This window comes from Macrobrachium rosenbergii, chromosome 1, assembly GCF_040412425.1.
Source record: "Macrobrachium rosenbergii isolate ZJJX-2024 chromosome 1, ASM4041242v1, whole genome shotgun sequence".
NCBI lineage: Eukaryota > Metazoa > Arthropoda > Malacostraca > Decapoda > Palaemonidae > Macrobrachium > Macrobrachium rosenbergii.
In genome coordinates, this window is record NC_089741.1 from 60,353,663 (window position 1) to 60,376,269 (window position 22,607).

The following is a 22,607-nucleotide window of genomic DNA, read 5'->3' on the forward strand; positions in this document are numbered from 1 at the left end:
AGCCTCTGAGCACTTCCTCCGGGCTTTAGTTGGAAACACTAATGACATTCCCTTCATTTAGAACACTGCTTTAATTGCCTTGGTGGCTTTACCAGTTTCAAGATTCTGACAAACATACAATCCAAATTTGAGCATGGGCTAATTGGGTATACAGTATCTGTACAGTAAAGGTACTACTTGCATATACTTTATAAGGAATCAGTTAATTTACATAATTTTCTTTTTTGATATACAAGATTAAGGTATCAACAATGAAAGAAAGCCAACCCAGAACCCTCAATTTCTTTGCACAAACTCAAACTTAAATACTGATCATCCTACAAAACACAAAAATGATGTTTAAAACATCCTGATCAGCCTACAAATTACAACACTGATTTTTAAAACATCAGGGAGACATTAAATAAATTTATTCTGACCATAAAACTGTCTTTTATTTGTTACAATAGTTTATACAGCTTGCTTTGTTATTTTCACAGCTCCATGTTCTAAAACAAAAAGTTGTTGACAAACAAAAATTAACTATAAGAGAAAGAAACAATGGAGTTCTAATTCACATTTACAAAAAAAAATTATACATCTAATTCAAGAAAATATACTCAATATGAGCTAGGTAAGACTTTATTCAGTTGGTGGCAAGGAAATACTTTTGAAAAGAAATCAGTACAATAACAGTTTCAAACTTAATATAAAATTTTTAAACATTGTGTTCTAAGCTACAGGGAAGACTTCTTTCAATTTAATTAAATTCCATTCTTAATAAATGCAATTAAAGCATAATAAAGTGCACCCCCACAAACTACCAGAAGTTTAGCTTCAGACATTTAAGATCTTATTATGGATGGAGAAGTCCCCCTCAGTCTTTTTATTGTCATTAGGCAGATCGGTAAAGGAAAAGCAAAACAATTCATTCTAACAACTTTTTTTATATTTTATTGTTTTTAACTTTAAATATAAAAGCACCATACATCTTTTTTATGAAAATACAGTACATACAGTATACAGCACTCGTATATATAACCACACCCTTAGATAGCACTGGTTTTCTGAAAAATAAAATAAAATAATGTCAGATAACCAAATACATTACATATTATACAAAAAAATATTTAATAAAAACCTATATTTTTTTCAAATACAAACCATTACTTTATATTAGTCTTACTGTGTATTATGAACTCCTACAGACACTACACAGAATGAGGTCCTTCAGTCCCATCTAGCAAGATAAGCATTGAGTTCCACAAGGCCTCTAGGGACAGGTAAAAAAAAATAATTTTTAGTTTAAAAATGTTTTGCCACAACTCATAATATATACTTTACATCTGGCTGAATAGTTGCTTAGATTGTGACCTGTAGCCATGATTAAAGTAGCCAGGACCTGTGGAGCACAGAGGGATAGCTCTTAAAAGTTCTGAGGACTAACAATTATAATTCATAAACTGGTCGAACAAGATGTATCACTTACAAAACCATCATGGCATACATGCTAGTATCCCAAATTGCTAGGTCAAGATGGAAATGAATATGAACTATGAGACTGACAATGATGAGTCTATTACATACCCACCCAACAGGGACTGGTAAAGTCTGACATACCACAACTACAGGTTCATATTACAAGTATTCAGCTTTGATCATAGTTCACTCACTTCTTTCAATAATATCAGAAATATATTAATGTAAGGTAACGCCCTTCCAACCAAGAGAGAATCTGGGTTTGTGACATTATTATAAATGTCCTCACACAAAGGATATGCATTCGTAAAGAATTATATAAATTTTCATAAAATTTATTATTTGGATACTTACCTACTGTTAAAGATAACTTACACCTCTGTGCCGATAGGCAAGTCGCCATTCAAACAAAAAATCAAATGGCTGACCCCAGATGACTGTCTAGTACTGTCCACCCGTTCTCCATCAGATGTGTTTCGAACGTTCTAGCTTGCCAGAATTCTTGGTAGCCCACTAAGTTGTGGGGAGGTTGGGTGCTGCTATTTTAACAGTAGGTAATCATCCAAACAATAAATTTTTATAATGAAAATTCACATTACTTGGGATGAATCTAATCTACTGTTAAAGATAGCCAATTCCCACACTGCAAAGAGGATGGTGGATAGTGCAACTAAACAAAATCTGCCGCCCAATTGAGCTAAAGTTTTCTCGCATGAAACCCAAAACATTCTTACCCGACCTGAAATCTTTTCTGGCTCTTACTGCTGCCAGAAGTTGGAGTCCATTCAGGGTACAAGGCTCTCATATGTGTGCAGCAAAGAGCAGCCTTGCAGAGAAAACTGCTTCAATTCAGCCAGAACGAAACAGAAGCGACATGAAGAGACCCCAGTTCCTGGGTCTGAAAGCCTCAAAAGTGACAGTCAACTAAAATCAAATAAAAGTACCATCCTACTTATGACCAAGCTTGGTTCTGACCAACCAGTTGTAAGTCAAAACGTATTGTGGCGGAATTCTAACCCACAAACAAAACAACACACAACACTCACCCTGATCTTCGGTTGCTGGAGATGGATAAAGGTCCACGGTCGCCAATCACAGCACACAAAAACCACAAACAAAACTTCAAACCGACCCTCCACCAACAACGAACGAAAAAAAAGGAGAGACACATGAACCATTAATGTTAATACAAAAAAACCAGACGAACTCCCCGTTTACTTTCAAGGTTTGACCTCAACTGCCCAAGACTTCCCCAAAACCGAAAAACTACCGACAGACAGCGCCGTAAACGAACTCCAACAACCGAACCACTCACAACGACAATTACACTCGCTCTCTCTCTCTCAAAACGTTGGGAAATGCTAAATACAAACATATTTACTCATCCCTCTATAATTCTCCCCCCTTTTAGCATTTCCCAACCAACACCTTTCACACTGCATTCAAATCGCCTTACGCAACACCCATGGATGCTCACTAGCAGGTCCTCTAGATCGCGTTCGCGGGCACGCAATCATTCTCTCTTCTAGCAACATTCAAATTCACATCATCTCCTCCATTCTCTCTCAGATTCACGATATCTTCTTCACTATTACCACTCTCAATTTCATCCACAATCTCATCTATACCCTCTAACTCGTTCCCAAATACCTCCCCCAATTCTTCAACTAACCCATCCCATTCGCTCATTGACCTTTCCAATTCTTGCAACGATTCATTCATGCTTTCAATCACTCGTCTATCACTGCTACGCTCTCTTACTCTTACACTTTCGCTCACCTCCAACCGTTCACTTACCCCTACACGTTCAGGCAACTCAGTTATATCAAACCCGCATATGCTATACGTTTTATTCATACCATCCCATTCATCAGTATTACACGCTTTATCACTCATTTTCACTTTGGCACTCACACCCCTATCACACAACTTAAGACCATTCCGTTCACTTACGTTCTTCCCTTTCTTACGTTTTCTACCATACTCTATCAAAACCAACTGCTGATCCTCCTCATGCAACAACCCCTCTCGTACATGCATCACACACACCGCTTGCATCCTGGAGGATCCACCCATTTGAACCCCCTTCACACTCAGTTTCCCGAATTCGCTGTCACAGTCACCCTCTTTCGTCTACATACACTTGATACATGCCCTTCCATTCCACATTCAACACACTTCGCTCTCCTCGGTTCTGAACACATTCTCGCATAATGCCCATTCTTACCACAGTTGCCACATATTACATTCACTTTCGGGTACCCTACAACCATTAGCAATATGACCCACCTGTCCGCACCTGTAGCATTTAACCCCTATCTTTCGTTACACTCTCTTACCAAATGTCCCGACTGCCCACACCGAAACACGCTCCTAAAGCCCACCTACACTCATTCTTTGTATGTCCTTCCTTTCCACATCTAAAAACACTTCGCTCAACTTCCACTCACCACCTTCCCCTCTGTACACTACTATCCCTAACCCGTCCAACCCGTTGTTCCCTTACAAACCCACCATTCATCCTCACTGGCACCTCCACATTACTTGCTCTTACACTCCTATCTATTACACTATCGGCCATTCTCATTGGGCCTCAACACTGCATCCTAAACTTCCAAACTCTGGCACTCTCTCATCTACCCCAGCCCTTACACTTCTGCTCTCTTTTATAACCCTGTCAAGCTCATAATCTTCTACAATTTCCAAAATTTCTCCCCCAAGTCAACCTTTCATTCGTCCATCTTTTCTTCTCCTTCCTTCAAGTTCACAAATTCTCTAACTCCATTTGCACTGTCCTAACAACTTCCGTACTAACTCCTTACATTCATCTATCCCATCATCCCCAAACTTCTTCCTTGCCAACGTCTCAGCCTACAAGCATACAGTGACAAGGTTTCCCCAGCTTTCATTCTTGCCTCATCAAATTCATTCTTCCTCTTATACTTAACACTCGCTTTCATCGCCTAAGCACTCAACTAGTCTAGCTTTCACCTTGTCATACTCAACATCTCCCACACTCATAATAACCCTATACATATCAAGCAAAACCCAGTCAAATATTCTCCTAATTCTCGTGCCCACACTCTTACTCTCCCCATACTTATCCTGGCAAAACCTTTCATACTCCCTAAAGAAATCATGCACATCCCTACTTCCATACTCATTATACCCTTTCACACTGGAGTACCTCCCTCACATACATAGCCTTTCTCACTTCTTTCTCACTTACACTCTCACTTTCGCTTACTTTCACTCTGTCCTTTCATACCCTCTTCCGAATACAAAGAGTCCACTTCCTTTTACATTCATCTTACTCATTACACTCTTTTCCTTCCTCTTTTTATCCACTTTTATCCATTCACCTCCATCCACCTCACTATCACTAGTATCTTCACCCTCTCCTTCTTTCCTGCCTTTCCCACTTCATGCCCTTCTTACCAGTTTCCTTTCCTTTTCCTTCTTCCCTTTTCTTCCCTGACTTATCCTTACTTTCCTCTGTTCCTTCCCTTGCTTTTCATTCCCCCTTTCCTTCCTGCCTCTCATTCTCTCGTTTCTTACTTCCTATTCCCACATCACTTTCATCCTCATGCTTCCATTCACTTCTTCCTCCTTTTTCTTTCTCTCTTGCCCCTTCACACGTTCCAGAGGACCTGCCTCCAACAGCCCCTTCTCCAAAAACACCCTTGAAACATACCTTTCACCATTTCTTCCACACCTTCATCATTCCTCCAACTTTTTTATCCATCCTCTCTTCTGACTCTTTCATCTCCCCTTTCATTTCTTCTTTTGCACTCCTTAGCATTACCCCCATCTCCTCCAACTGACTCCTCAATCTCTCATTCTCACCCTCAACCACGTATTCTTCTCTCTCAACCTCACCAGTTCCTCTTCCATCCTTTCCTCCAGTCACACTACCAGCCACCAATCTCAATTGCAGCTGCAACACCAGCTGCCCCATGTTGGGCGCCAAATTTAATGTGGCGGAATTCTAACCCACAAACAAAGCAACACAAAACACTCACCCTGATCTTCGGTTGCTGGAGATGGATAAAGGTCCACGGTCGCCAATCACAGCACACAAAAACCACAAACAAAAATTAAAACCGACCCTCCACCAACAACGAACGTTGACCTCAACTGCCCAAGACTTCCCCAAAACCGAAAAACTCCCGACAGACAGCGCCGTAAACGAACTCCAACAACCGAACCACTCACAACGACAATTACACTCGCTCTCTCTCTCTCTCTCAAAACGTTGGGAAATGCTAAATACAAACACATTTACTCATCCCTCTATAGTATGTAAGTTGAACCTTAGAAAGAGGCCAACATACCTTTGCTATATAAAGTACCTACAGTACACAGTACTGTAATGTACAATCATTATTTCAATCCTTTGATCATAATGTACTTCTACTGAAATATTTTAATCACTTATGTAATGTATATTATATACAGGTAGGCATCAAGTTACAACAGGGTTAGGTTCTTGCATGTATTTCGATTTTAATGTAAATCAGTTTGCAATTCAGTCTACAGTGCATTTAATACCGTATGATGCTGCTGATAGGGAAGGGTAACTCAAACCGATGCTGCCAGAGTGATTAGAGAGCTCTCCTGAGATGGCACGTTGCTGAGTAACTCAGTGGTCAACTGTCACACGACATGTACTCATGCATCAGCCCACCCAGTCCTGCTGCCAGAAGTATGGTTGTACATACGAGTGGTCATATGTTGAGCAGGTTTTAAGTCAGATGGTACTTGTACCTTTATAACAAACAGGTATGCTCCTATACAATGTATGTACCTTCATACTCCACAAAGCAGGAAGACGGTCTTGAGGGTAAGATCCCTGTCTGACGACTCTCGTAAGGCTCGAATGCGGTGCAGGAGTCGGGGCTCCTTAGGGCGTAGTCACATCCACGCAGGGCCTGAGATCCCTGGGTGGGCAAGACCTTTCGAAGTTTCTCATTAATAGAGATATCTCGAAAGAGGAGGAGATGTCTACTCCTTTCAGCTGTAAGACTAGGCTGAGTGTGGCGCGGTAGCCTTTCACAGCTGAAACGGAGAGAAGCTTCTCTTGGCGAAGGAAGACGAGGAAGTCAGTGACCTGCTGAACAGTAGCTCCGGCCGGAGAGATACCCCTTCGACGACATCAACCACAGAAGACGGACCACTTACGCTGGTATACCGTTGCGGAGGATCATCTGAGGTATCCTGCCATCTCTGTTGCTGCGCGACGCTAAAAGCCTCTCGCTCGCAAGAGATGGTGGATAACCTCCAGCCGTGAAGACACAGGGAATGCACTGCCTGGTGGAACTGCTCTACGTGAGGTTGACCCAGCAGGTTGGGACAGGGGGGGGGATCACTCTCTCGGTGCCTAGAGCTAGCAGGTCCGGATACCAAACGGCCTGGGGCCATTTGGGTGCCACCAGAATCATTCTGAGATTCGGGGTGATCATCCTCGGCGAATCAGACAGAATGGGGGGGAAAGCGTGTGTGTCGAGGTTGTCCCAGGTGCTGGAATCGTCCTCCCCAGCAGCCCATGGTCGGCCGCGACAGAACAGAAGACCTGGGTTTTCTGTTGTGCGGGTGGCGAACAGATCGATGGCTGGACCAACTAGGGGAAGCTCGCCAGGAAAGAGAAACGAACTGGACACATTTGCCACCACCGGAGTCATATTACCCTCGAACGATTCCTTGGCAGGCTTACGACGGTAACGTCTCCTCCCCTCAAACTTCCTCCATTGCTCGAGGGACCAAGAGCAACACTCACTACAAGGAGCGTCACGTGAACACACACGCCCCTGCAAGATGGGCAGAGAGCGTGTGGGTCCACGTTGACGCTAGACCTAAATGAACTGCATTTCTTGCCTCCCACCCCGGGACACACACGCTGGGGATAGGAAGGCTTAGAAGGCTTGTCCATATTCATTAGCAAAGAAAACAATAAAGATTTCCCACCAAAAAGGGAAGAAATAGGCAGTCAGGCAGAGAGCGCGAAGACAACGTCCACATGCTACGACGGCTGAAAGCAAATTGGAATGTTTACATCCAGGCAGGTGGTACTCCTGCCTCCTGGACAGTAGTCAACTGCCTAACCACCTTGTTTGAAGTTCAACGGCCGTTTCCAGCCTATGCCTGAAAGTAATCCTAATGTAAAGGACCGAGGGTTTGTATATTGTGTCGGAACAAATACGAGGGTAAGTCAAAAAGTTCCAGGAAAAATTCAATATACTCTTTATTTAAGGAAATTCAAACATCATTTTTCTACATATCTACCATCTAACTCTATACACTTTTCAAGGCGCTGTTTCCACCTGTGCAACCCTTCTTTGTAGAAATTTGGGGCCTTTCTATTAAACCATGTTGAAACTGCATGTTTAGCAGCATCAAAGATTCAAACCGGACTCCTCTTAAGTGTTCAGAGTTTTGGGAACAGGAAAAAATCTGAAGGAGCAAGATCAGGACTATAAGGAGGATGTGGAAGAGTTTCCCACCTAAATTTCTGTAGGACTTCTCTTGCAACCCTTGATGAATGTGCTGGGCGTTATCATGATGGAACAAAATTCTGCGGTGCAACTTTCTCGCGTTTTTAGCCAATGCAGTCTTCAGTTTTTACAAAACACCTTTGTAGTAGTTCGGTGATTGTTTTTGTCCTTCAAGGAAATCAATCAAAATCACTCCTTTGGGTCCCCAAAACACTGTTGCCATAACCTTCTGGGCAGATCTGCCACTTTGAACTTCACTGGTGCAGCTGAACCTCTTGGTAACCATTGCTTTGATTGAATTTTACTTTCTGGGTCATATTGATGGATCCAAGTTTCATCTCCAGTAACAGTCGGTCAAAAAACTCTGATTCATTTGATTCAATCTTAAGTTAAAACTGCAAAGAAAAAGTTCAACTCTTTGATGCAGTTGGTCTTTCTTTAACGCTTTTGGGACCCAACGTGCTGAAAGTTTACTCAAACCAAGATTTTCATTTAAAATTGAAAATGCGAAACCATGGGAGATCAGTTTCATTAGCTATCATATCGATAGTAATCCGGCGATCTTCATCCACTAGATTCTGCACCAAAGCCACAATTCTTTCATTTTTGCAGTCGATGGTCTTCCTCTCTTGAGTTGTCTTTGAGGTCCTCCCGACCATCCTAAATCCCTTTATCAATTATAAACAACTGATTTAGATGGAGAAAGAATCTCCATAAACTTGTTTAAAGCTTCAATAATTTTTCCTGGTTTCCAATCAAGCTTGGTCAGAACTTGATGTTAGCTCTCATCTCAAAATTTTTATTTTCATGGGTTCAGAAGTTACTTTTCTGAAGCAGATGTTAACACCACATGAGTAGCAAGAGGATGACTGAGGTAACAAGTCTATATGGATCCTACATCACAGATAATTGTTTACCAAGTATTTGGGTTGTTTCATTCCTGTGTAAATACATCATTCAACAATTTTTCCTGGAACTTTTTGACTTACCCTCGTACTGTTCTCTGGTATGGATGTCTGCTTCTGCCAGATTTCTCTCTTTTAGATAGAGTGGTTCAAGATGGTGGGTTTCTGTTTTCTAATACAGTATTAGCAGTTATGACTTGCATTATTGATGGATGGTCTCTTGTCAATTTTTCACAAGTTGTATTTTAACACAGATCTTTCACATTCTCAATTGATCCCTGAGGATGTCATGCAATTGGTACTTCAAAAGTTCAAGCACAGATGCAATGCATGACAACCCTAACACTATTCTCCTTGCATTTTAGTACATTTTATCTATTTATCAATTTATTTTTTCTTTTTTAATGAGCAATATCTCTTCTTTTTGTATTTCTCTTTGCCTCCTCTTACTTCTTCTAATGAACACCATATTCTTTGGAAGCTTGAATTTCAAGTCAATGGCCCCTATGGGCTTGTTCCATATGAACCAGGTTCACCTTCTGAATAATATAAAATACTGTAAGAGTAATATTATTCTTTTAACTGCCGATAGTGCTGTTACTCTTTTGCATCTGACAGTGCTAACAAAAACGATATTTTTATAATAAAATTAAGTTTCACATATACTTATCAAGTAATTACATAGCTTTACTTTTAACTCGTGTGGCAGCTTTAATCTAAAAATCGCGGTAGCACTTCGATTGTCTAGTGTAAAAGTGTACCTTAGTTTTACCAGACCACTGACTAGTGTAGGTGACAGGCCTCTCCCACTGCTGGGAATACTGAAAAAGACTTAGCAGATATCTTCATTGTGTTTGCGCCCTTATGTCCATCCAGGGGGAGGAAGGTGGGCTCTGATTCTGTAATTACTTGGTAAGTATGTATGAAACTTAATTTTATTATGAAAATACCACTTTCATATAAGAAACTAATTACGTAGCTGAATCCTACACTGAAAGAAGGTGGGATACACGGACATATTCTACTCCAAAATATTAAAGAATGGTAATGACTTTGAAATAGAAAAAAGTTGCTAGCATTGAAACACTGCTTGTTGTTTCCTTATCTGGTAAGACAGCTACTGCAGGTGAAAACTGCTTCTGGTTGGTGCTCACCTTAACCTGTAGTGGTGTGGCAGTTGAGCCGTGGGAAGCTTTTCAGTGAAGGATATGACGGATGGCTAGCAAAGCATGAAGAAGTGCCCTTGCCCTGGCCGCAGTACCAATACACAAAACAACCAGACAACACTGTCACCTACACCGAAAACACCTAAACCCATCCACTGAAAATGGTGGGTCCTCCAAGTACATTGTACCCCCAAGCTCCCCAAAACTCGACACCTTACTTCAATGCAAAGAGAAGTAGGAGAAATTCCTATGCTTCCTCACCCAGTACAATGTCAGTCACTGACAATGGTCCCAAGGTGCTGCAATTACAAACACTGTTTTTCAAATAAAGAGACACGAAGATCGATTTGCACCCCCAGCAGGTCAATTGCAGAATGTATGTAAGGAACAAATTGTACCTGAAAGCTGAGGTAGAGCTGTCCTGATGTCATGAGCTTTCACTTAAAAATAGGCAGAATGTCCACCTGACTCTCAGTGCCTGCCTCAGAAATTAAGTCCCTCCGGAAGAAGGACAATACTTCTTCCTTAGTCAGAGGGCGAGAAAGGTTCTTAACAGAACACCAGAGGCTAATGGGTGGCCCTCTGATCTTCTCGGTTCTGTTCAGGTAATTACCTGAAAGCCCCAACAGGACAAAGAACTCTATTCCTCACAGCCGAGGATGTCCATCAAGTTCTAAATAGAGCAAGAATGGGTCCTTGTTCTTGGCTTAAAATCCCAGGGAAAGGAGTATATACGCCATGTCTCTTAGTGAAAAACTTTCCATATCAATGACTTGGATCTCGCTAATATGTTTAGCAGCATTTCTTTGCTTACTCAGTTATATACCTCACAATCTTGGACTTTGGGATATATTACTTTAAGAGAGCAGAGAGCACATGAGAATACTCTTTTCAATTGGTTCATCACTTTTCTCAGAAGCACAACAGTACAGTACCCTGAATGCTATTCCTAGTGTCATGTTTTTTAATTTTTACGATCATATTATCTATAGTCGTTATAGACATATAGTCCTCAGACTGGCTCTTTGCTGTGACTTCTATAAACCACGTCTTTTCTCTTCTCTGTCTGAACAACATTTCTGCCGTCGAATGTCTGTTTAATAGCGTGGCGGGATTTTAAAACACAAAAAACAATACACAACACAGATACACCGAACATATAACCACATACAATACTCACTATGATCCTCGGTTTGCTGGGAGATGGTTGAGGGTGTCCACGTCGCCAACACAGTAGACAAAATTACACAAACAAACCGGAAAACAGACTTCCAACCAAAAAAAAAAAACGGCAAAAGAAAGAGCACATGCACAGACAACAATAACATCCAACAGAAAACACTCGACTCACGGAACATACAATAATCTACCATCAATGTCCGCCTTGCACAGAACTCAGCTCAAGACTCTCTCAAAACCGAAAAAAAACTCCCTCGACATTTGCACAGACAGACAGCACCGTAAACAACCTAACGACCTCAGCCCTCTTCCAACAACCGAAGCACTCACTAACGACAATTACACTCTCTCTCTCACAAAACGTTGGGAAATGCTAAATAAAAACAAATTTATTCATCCCTCTATATTTCTCCCCCTTTTTAGCATTTCCAACCAACACCTTTCCACCTCTTTCAAATAGCCTTACGCAACACCCACGGATGCTCACTAGCAGGTCCTCTAGATTGGTTAGCGACGCATAATCATTCTCTCAGAATCATTCTCTCTTCTAGCAACATTCAAACTCACATCTTCTCCTCCATTCTCTCTCAGATTCACGCTATCTTCTTCACTATTACCACTCTCAATTTCATCCACAATCTCATCTATACCCTCTAACTCGTTCCCAAATACCTCCCCAATTCTTTAAACTAACCCATCCCATTCCGCTCATTGACCTTTCCAATTCTTGCAACGATTCATTCATGCTTTCAATCATCTGAGTATATTACTGCTACGCTCTCTTACATCTTACTCTTTCGCTCACCTCCAACCATTCACTAACCCCTACGTTCAGTCAACTCAGTTATATCAAACCCGCATATGCTATCGTTCTATTCATACCATCCCATTCATCCGTATTACAAGCTTTATCATTCATTTCCACTTTGGCACTCACACCCCTATCACACAACTTACGACCATTCAGTTTACCGTTTTTGCTTCCCTTTCTTCGTTTCCTACCATACTCTATCAAAACAAATTGCTTCATGCACTCGTCAGTCTTTCCAGCAAAGCCTCCCTCATGCAACAACCCTCACGTACATGCATCACACGCACCGCTTGCATCCTGGAGGATCCACCCATCTGAACCCCTTCACACTCAGTTTCCCAGTGCTGTCACAGTCACCCTCTTTCGTCTACATACACTTGATACATGCCCTTCCATTCCACATTACGTCACACTTCGCTCTCGGTTCTGAACACAATCTCATAATGCCCATTCTACCACAGTTGCCACATATTACATTCCTTTCGGGCCACCCTTACAACCATTAGCAATATGACCCACCTGTCCGCACCTGTAGCATTTAACCCCTATCTTTCGTACACTCCTTACCAAAATGTCCGATTGCCACACCGAAACACGCTCCTAAAGCCCACCTACACTCATTCTTTGTATGTCCTTCCTTTCCACATCTAAAACACTTAGCTCGACTTCCACTCCATCGACCTTCCCCTTTGTACACTACTATCCCTAACCCGTCCAACCGTTGTTCCCTTACAAACCCACCCATTCATCCTCCTGGCACCCTCCACATCACTTGCTCTTACACTCCTATCTCATTACACTATCGCCATTCTCCTTGGGCCCCCTCAACACTGCATCCCTAAAGCTTCCGAACTCTGGTACCCTCTCATCTACCCCAGCCCTTACACTTACACTTCTGCTCTCTTTTATAACCCTGTCAAGCTCATAATCTCTACAATTTCAAAATTTCTCCCCAAAGTCAACCTTTCATTAAGTCATCTTTTCTTCTCCTTCCGCCTCAAGTTCACAAACTCTCTAACTCCATCTGGCACTGTCCATAACAACTCCGCATAACTCCTTACATTCATCTATCCCATCATCCCAAACTTCTTCCCTGCCAACGTCTCCAGCGCCAAAGCATACAGTGACAAGGTTTCCCCGCTTTCATTCTTGCCTCATCAAATTCATTCTTCCTCTTAGTACTTAACACTCGCTTCATACGCCTGCCACTCCAACTAGTTCAGCTTTCTTGTCATACCAACATCCCCACACTCATAATAACCCTATACATATCACAAAACCCAGTCAAATATTCTAATTCTCATGCCCACACTCCTCTTACTTTCCCCTACTTATCCTGACAAACCTTTCATACTCCCTAAAGAAATCATGCATTATCCCTACTTCCATACCATTATACTTTTCACACTGGGTACCTCCCTCACATACATAGCCTTTCTCACTTCTTTCTCACTTTCACTACTTTCCACTCTGTCCTTTTTCATACCCTCTTCCGAATACAAAAAGAGTCCACTTCCATGCACTTACATTCATCTTACTCATTACACTCTTCTTCCCCTTATCCACTTTTATCCACTCACTCCATCACCTCACTATCACTACTGCCTTCACCCTCTCCCTTCTTTCCTGCCTGTCCCACTTCCTTACCTTTGGTTTCTTACCTTTCCCTTCTTCCCTTTTTCTTCCCTGACTTATCACTCCTCTGTTCTTCAACCTTTTCATTTCACCACTTACTTCCATACTCCCCTCATTCCTAGTTTCTTACTTCCCTATTCATATCACTTTCATCACTCATACTTCCATTCATGCTTCACTCCTTTTCTTTCTCTTGGCCACTTCCCCCGTTCCAGAAGAGCCATACACCTCAACAGCCCCTTCTCCAAAAACACCCTTGAACCATACGCCTGTTTCTTCCACACGCCTCATCCATTCCTCAACTTTTATCCATCCTCCTCTTGGTCTTGTCTCACCTTTCATTTCTTCTTTTGCCTTCTTAGCATTCCCCTATCTCCTCCAACTGACTCCTCAACTCCTCATTCTGCTCCTCAGCCTCCCATTCTCCTCCTCCAGCCTACCCTGGAGTTCCCTAGCCATCGGAGTTCCTCTCAGTTTCTCTATCTCACTCATCCTGACCTCTTACTCTCACTCTACCCACTACAAACAATTAAGCTATTATACAACAACCCCCGTTGTGCAAATTAATTGTGGTGGAATTCAAACCCACAAACAAAATAACAAACAACACAGATACACCAACATATAACCACACAATTCACTATGATCCTCGGTTGCTGGAGATGGTTGAGGGTGTCCACGGTCGCCAACACAGTAGACAAAATTACACAAACAAACCCGGAAAACAGACTTCAACAAAAAAAAATGGCAAAAGAAAGAGACACATGCACAGACAACAATAACATCCAACAGAAAAACACTGGAACATACAATAATCTACCATCAATGTTGTTACACAGAACTCAGCTCAAGACTCTCTCAAAACCGAAAAAAACTTTCGACATTTGCACAGACAGACAGCACTTTTCATTTAACGACCTCATCCTCTTCCAACAACTAAGCACTCACTATTTAATTACACTCTCTCTCACAAAACGTTGGGAAATGCTAAATAAAAACAAATTTATTCATCCCTCTATAATAGGTAATTTTCTAATTTTAGGACTGAAATTTTCTATTCTGTTTCTAAGTTAGGAAACCTTGACCAACTTCCACTTACAAAGATACAGGTGGGGGAGTTACTTGAGTTCAATGTTGGTCAAGATGATAGTGTACTTCTCTTTGGTTTGAAAACTGGAGCATAAGGTTCCAGTGTAATTACAAAAGATTTAAGAAAAAATTTTTCTAAAGAAAGGTTGTCAGAGGTTCCAGCGGTTGTCAACTGTGCCGAGTCACTACCATCAAAGGGCCCAGGGGTACTTGAATCTTTATAACGATTGAAGTAAAATAAAAAAAAAATTAATAAATAAATCTGAAACCCTTAAACAGATATCATTAGCCTTTCATGGAGTTTATTCTTCCACCAATGGCACTAGTGAGAGCTGACTCCCAAATGTCTGTGTCTACACCCTACCCCACAGCAGATGGCACAACATGGTTAGTGTGGCCCAATAAGCCAAACATTCTAGGGGAAGGCACTCAGAATGCTATCATCCTCACCCTACAGAACTAGACTCCCTGAAATCCATGGTCCATAAAGAATTTGTATTTCCACTAAGTGAGATATCAATCTGATATCTCTCAGGTCCCAACATTATCGGGCCGTTGATGGTCCTACCACAGCTCCCACTACAGGCAGCTTCTGGTTATCGGCAGGAGTTCCGTTCTGACAGTGTGATGATAACAAAATTACAATTTTTAAAGTAAATTGTATTTTTCCCAACTATACAAAACTGAGGTCCTTTACATTAGGAGATATTTAGTCAGGCGAGGGCTCTGAAACGATTTTATCACTTAAACCTTGAACAAGGTGGTTGGGCAGTAACTTCCTTCCAGGTAGGCGGACACTTGATTGCCTGGATATAAATATTCCAGTTTGCCTTCGCCCAGGTACAGATTGAGGGGTGGCATGAGGGGGCATACTGTAAAGGACCGGATTTGTATAGATCCCCACAACTTACTTTAAAAATTATTTGGGCGTCGAGTAAAAAACCTGTCCTTTACATTATTTCTCACTGATTGGAGGGAGGAATCTGAGTCGGAAGCTCTGAACTGACTGAGTTCACCACCTTGTCTTCCCTTCCTGGAATAGAACTATGTGAGAGCGAGGAAAAAAACTTCTGACAAAAGATAGGGTTGTAAGAAACACAGGATCAGTTGTCAGACTTCTCTGGGTCCTTTGACAAATGAAAAGGAAACGCCAGTTTTGCAAAGTAAAGAATTTGATAGATGATGTCTAAGGCAAATACATTTTTGGGTTGTCTCATAGTTGGTCTCCTCCCTTGGTGAAGGAGTGGGGTTAATTTTTAACCTGAACGGAAATAGATGCAGGGAGTTCTGTTATGTGCTTATCTGTTTCGGATCGCCCTGGTCCAGCTGTAACGGCATGTCCGCTCCCTCCGTGGAAGAGAGCCAAAGAAAGAACTTTCAGTCACTCAACCTCCATTCTCCTCTTGGTTCAGCCGTACAACATAGGGATCCAATCCTGTCCAATGGGAGCTGGATAAGCCATTTCTTTACAACTTGTTGAGCAGCCACCACAGGATTTGGAAAAAGTGTCCAGGACTTTATTGCAACATCTCGAGGTAGAAGGAGGTGAAGGTAATCTGTTGGGAGTACTTTTTCACCTTCAGCTCCTACCGAATATTCACCGAGTGCTGAGGGATGGACCAACCATCACTTTGTGTTGCTCGGTCTCAACCAATCTTCATCAGCTAATTTTTTTTTTTTTAGCTCGCAGTCAGGAGGAAGATGTGTCTTTTATACTTCTCTAACTTCTTGAGAGACAGTACTGGCGAAAACATTGTTTACATCCAGGTTAGGAATGTCAAACCTTTCGGAAAGTACCACAGTGGATCCCAATTAGGACAGAGTAACGGTAATGATCTGGATCATTTACAAAGTCCAAGGTAGGGGGAACAAGAAGGACTCAACCCATTTTCTATGCCAATGGTTTGGAGTCCACCTAACGACATCCGAGAAGGGATGATCGAATGTTCTTCCATCTTCTTGAGGCCAGGGTAAAATGAGAGATGGATCTAAGAGGGCATATCTCTATCTGAGACTCTTCCAGCGAGTGCAGAGCACGACAGGAACCCAGAAACGAGGGCATGCCACCCAGGAAACATCCCTGGGACAACATGACTGAAGAACCGGGTATATTTCGACTAAGGAGATAAGGCTACTTCAGATCAGAATCAAGGGTCACATTCTTCAAAACTGAAAGGCCTGTTTTCTTTTCTCATTGGAGAAGAAAGTTCCAGACTTTCAGACTCTGACCCGGAAGAAGTTCCACAAGAGACCCCCTAATAGGTTCCTTCACGTGGTGAAGGCCCTTTTCTTCTTCGTTCTTACGAAGAATAAGAGCCTGGCCCTGACGGATCACCTACAAACCTTTCGATTTAAATGGCGTGGATATTTTCACTTTCGTACAAATTTCTTGGACCTGGTAAATAGGAAAAGGTATCATAGCTGGGATTGGGTTTATATCCGAAGTTAAATAGTGAGAACCGTGGCAGGACCATCAACTGCCCGAGTAATGTTCGGACCTGAGTTTTCAGGCGGAACTATTCTCAGGACTGGACCACGGATTCCAGGGGGTCTAGTTCTGGGAATAGGACTCTCGGCATTCTGTCCGGTTTGCCCATAATGTGATTAGGGGTGGGGATGATTGTATTCTAGTAATGCTCTCAGTCCTATCAAGCGGGTTGGCTTACACTTGAGCCACTCTAATCATGTTGTGCCATCCCCTTTGGGGTAGGGTAGGGATGCGGACATTTGGGAGTCGGTTCTCACTTGTGCCATTAGTGGAGGAATGAACTCCATGAAAGGCTGATGATATCTTTTTAAGGTTTTCAGGTTTACTTTTTTTTTTTTTTTTTTTTTTTTTTTTTTTTCCTCCCTCCAATCTTTATGACAAGTAAGTTTAAAGATTTGAGTACCCTGGACCTTTGATGGCAGTGACTCGGCACAGTTGACGAAACTATTGGAACCTCATCTGACAACCCTTCTTTGGAAAAAATCAAAACAAATTCAAAATATAATCAACACTGGAACCATATGCTCCAGTACAAACAAACCAAAAAAAGTAAATATCGTCTTGACCCAACCTTGACTCACTTTGACTCCTCTTTGGGGTGGAAGTTGGTCAAGGTTTCTAATATAGAAACGGACCAGAAAATATCAGCACTAAAGTTGGAAAATTTTTATTGAATAGACACTCAACGACTGAAATGTCGTTTAGACAATAAAAGAAAAGACTTGGCTTATAGAGGCCACAACAAAAGTCAATCTGAAAATTATTTATCAATAAAAATATAGATAACATAAATATAAAATAAAAAAACATGATACTATGAACAGTATTCAGGGTACCATTGTACTTCCTGAGAATAATAACGAACCAGTTGAAAAGCAAATACTGTTAGACTCTCTTAAAAAGAGATATCCAAAAGTACAAGATATGAGGTATATGATCTGCCAAGCAAAGAAAAGAACAAACAAGTCTTAAAATTGCAAAAATAAAATTTGAGGTCAAGAGTTACCTTAGAAAATAAAAATTTTAGGCCAAACCAGAGAAGTGAGACCATATGTTCCCCAAACCACTACAATGTCAGAATTGCAGTAAATATGGACATACAAAAAAATATTGTCAAAAATGAACCTGTATGTGCTTATTGTGGATCTGAAGAACATGCCACACAATGGAAGTGTAGGGAACCAAATGTGCATAAACTGTGGACAAAATCATCATGCAAGATCCAAAGAATGTATGTACTATATATACAATACAGAGTTGAAAATATTGCAAGAAAGAACTGGAATGTCTGTAAAAGAAGCTAAATTAGAATTAAAAGTAAGAGGAATTCAAGATCCATCTAAGAAACGCATTCATATTCTTCAATAACAAGAACAAATAATGAAACAAAAATGCAAACAAATAGAAATAACAGAGCACAGAAAAGTAATTCTCAGGAAGAAATTAATAATTTAGAAATAAAAACTAAAATGGTAAAGAATAAAGAAACAGGTACAAAATGAGATGGATAATATTTTATCCAATTCATTTGAAATATTAATGCAAATAGAAACACAGGAGGATGCTGCTACTAGAAATAACAGAGGAGGGACCTGATAGACTGGAAATTAAAGATAAAAAAAGGCCATTGGAAAGAACACCACCCAAAACAAAGAAACCAACTATTGTTAGAGAAACATCAGTTAAACCAAAATAAAGGAGATTTGAAAAAGAACAAGAACAAAACAAGCTAAGAATATACCTTTATCTCCTAAAATAATAGTAGAACCTATGAAGGCAAATATATCCAGAACACTGAAGAAGTGAGAGAGAATCATACCATAGATGATAATGATTATGTCAAGGGAGAAGAGATTACTCCATCACCAATAATGACACAACAGAACAAATAAATGAAAGAAAATATACATGACAACTACTTGTGGATGTAATGATTGTTTCATTGAATTATGCAATAACAACAAAAACATAACAAAAGATGGTTTAACAAGCATTATAAGAAATTTTATGAAATATAGAAAAAAAAAGAAACCACGGATTTGAGTAACCATGAAAAAGGGTGCTTGTGCATTGAGCACTTAGTATATTATAAAGAAAAACAAATGAATGTCGTGAGTAAATTATTAGAAAAAATCCAAATTGATAATACAAAAAAAGAAAGTAAAACTCGACCGCTATAACAAAATATTTTCGATAGTTATATTATACATTGGAACGTAAATAGTTTAGAGACCAGATTACACCTAGGAGAAGTACAACGATTATTAAAAGAATATGAACCAATGATATTATGTTTACAAGATGTCAACAAAACAATATCAACAATAGGTAAATATACCTTAGCATCTTCATCTAGAGAGGAAGAAGGAAATTTAGGTACTGCTATATATGTACATAACAAAGTATGTTATGACAAAGTACCTGTAAATTTTAATGATCTGCAAATATCAAGTATCAGAATACGAATAAAAACGATAATTATGTAATTTATAATTTATACAACCAACCTAATAAAAATTATGACGTTGACAAAATTAAAGAATTACTTAATAATACTAAAGAACCAACATTAATAGTAGGTGATTTTAATGCCCACAACCCAATGTGGGACTGTAATTGTACAAACTCAAATAGAGCAGGAAGTAAAATAGAAGACATTCATCAGATTCATATTGACATGTGCTGTATAAATGAAATGACAGAAATTCAGCACCTGGTTGTATCTTTTAGTTATTTTCAAAACACATGGAACATTTGGTCCTCACTGTCAGTGTAGAGCTGTCTTCTTAAGTTTTGTAATGTATTAATTTTTATACAGCAGACATAGTAGACAGATTGGATTTTGGAATACATATAAGAAAGGGATTAAGATGACTTTCAATATTAAATATTAAAGTGATTTTTTCTGTTTTTGAAATATTAATTTCTTTATTACAAAATAACCCTGAACCTTGGCCATAAAGTCAGATCACACTGCATAAACATGTCCCTCATGGACAATATAACATCTATGTACATTATAAGTAGATAGATTAGATTGGGAACAATACAAGTGACCATTTCCAATAATTTCATTTTTTACAAAATAAATATAACACAGATTTGAATATTACCAAAGACCATAATAAAACTAATAAATTTCTTGTTGATTTCATTACAAATGCAGCTGATAAAGCAATACCAAAATCCAAATCTCATCCAACAAAACACAAAGTCCCATGGTGGTCTGAAAAGTTAACAGAATTAATAAAAATAAAACACCAATTTGGAAGACAATTAGATCATTTGAATAGAAAGTTCAGTAAAATAAATAAAGCATTACCAATATTAGAAGGAAATTTATAAAAACTAACTATATTATTATTAGAAATTTTTAATACATTAAAACCTCTATATAACAAAATATGTGCAAAATTTAAAAAAGATGTAATACATGGAAGAATCATTTCATGAAGGAAATATGTATCAGATATCTCTAATAATACTCCCATAAAAAAATATAGGAAAAACTCAGGAAAATAAATGGCACCCATGTTAAGCCACCTAGACATGCCATAATAAAAGATGGGAAAAGAACACTTGATCCTAAAGAAATAAGTAATGTAATAGGTGAAAGTTTAGTAAAAAGTAAGTAGCAACAAAAATTTAGATGAGCATTTCCGCACAAAAAAAATAATATAGAATTAATAACAATAAATTTTGAAACATAGAAGATATATATTATAATAGAAAGTTTAATATGGATGAGTTAGAATTTGCTCTGTTGAACAGCAATAAATCTGCCCCTGGAGGTGACAGTATTTGTTTTGAAATGATCTGCCATTTAGCACCTTTGGCAAAGGCATACTTATTAGAGTTTTATAAATCATTTATGGCTTGAAATTTATTTCCTAATGAATGGCGTAAAGCTATAATTATTCCAATCCCCAAACCAGGAAAAGATCCCAGTAATGTAAACAATTACAGACCAATTTCTTTAACAAGTTGTGTGCAAATTACTAGAGAAAATGGTAAATGCTCGACTAACATGGCACATTCGAGAAAATAAAATTTTAACTCCCACTCAGTTTGGGTCTCAGTGTAACAGATCCACATTGGATTCTCTCCTAACTTTAGACCATATACGTAAGAGGTTTTGAACGAAAACAAATTACTATAGCTGTCTTTTTTTGACATTGAAAAGGCATATGATACCACATGGAGGTATGCAATATTAAAAACTTTTCATGAACAACAACATCCGTGGACATTTACCTAGGTTTATCCAAAACTTTTGACAAATCGCAGTTTTCAGGTGAGAATTGATGATGTTCTGTCTAGAACATTTCCTCTTGAAAATGGTGTTCATTAGGAAGCGTCCTTAGTGGCAATTTCGTTTACTTTCGCAATAAATGATATCAGTAACAATCTACCTGTTGGAATTAAAGGCAATCCCTATATGGATGATTTTAATATATACATATTATTCAACATCTCGCATAAACATGCAGAACCAATAATTAATAAACCATAATGAAAATAGTTGAATGGGCTCATCTGTGGCTTTAAATTTTTCTATAGATAAACCGAGCTGGCATTGTTGCATTAAAAATAAAATGAAAAAAGGGAAGAAATGGGTTTAAAAATCAGAAATCATACTATACCAATTGGCCAAACTGCTAAATTTTTAGGATAAGTAAGATACCATTTAAATTGGAAAGCTCACACACATGCAGTATGAAATCAAAACAAAAGACCATTAAACCTAATTAAAAAAAATCAAACACTACTTGGGAAGCCGACAGACAGACTCTAACTATATTGTATAAAGCATCAACGTTAATTCATCGATTGATTATGGAAGTGAAATATATGGCTCAGCATCAGACGCAACGCTGAAAACGGTAGACTCCAGTTCATAATGAGAGGGCTTCTAGGGAATATGCTCCAGGAGTTTTTCGATCAATGCTCAACATCATCTTTACAAGTTGAATGTGGTGAACTACCTCGTCTCTCCATAGAGAGCTAGTAATAATGAAGATGGCTCTGAGAATTCAGACAAATGATTCTCCAACAAAAAATTATTTGATTAAGAGATGTGTTTATAAACAATCATCCACCTTCTTTTTCCCAATTAGAGCTACAAGATTATTTGAGTCGCTAAATATACATATACAATTACCTGTAATAATAAAATCGCCTCCTGGACAATGAATAAAATGAGAATTTGTACACACTTGAAATATTTATCAAAAAATCATTCATATACCCAGAATACTATAGACAACATGCAGCAGAGCATATAACCCGAAACGCTCCACATTCACATATATACTGACGGATCTAAGTCATAGTCACGGAGGATATGCGCGGTATCCCAAAACAAAACGTATCAGTTCTCTCTCC

The 22,607-nt window shown here is 39.5% G+C and overlaps 1 long non-coding RNA gene across 1 annotated transcript in view; it reads right to left on the bottom strand.

Moving 5' to 3' along the window:
• Positions 1-910: 910 nt before the first annotated feature.
• Positions 911-22,607, bottom strand: part of LOC136838976 (uncharacterized) — a 67,755-nt gene continuing 46,058 nt past the window's right edge. Inside the window, exon 2 of the long non-coding RNA XR_010853169.1 lies at positions 911-1,046. This is a non-coding gene — a long non-coding RNA (uncharacterized lncRNA). The remainder of the gene's footprint in view (positions 1,047-22,607) is intronic.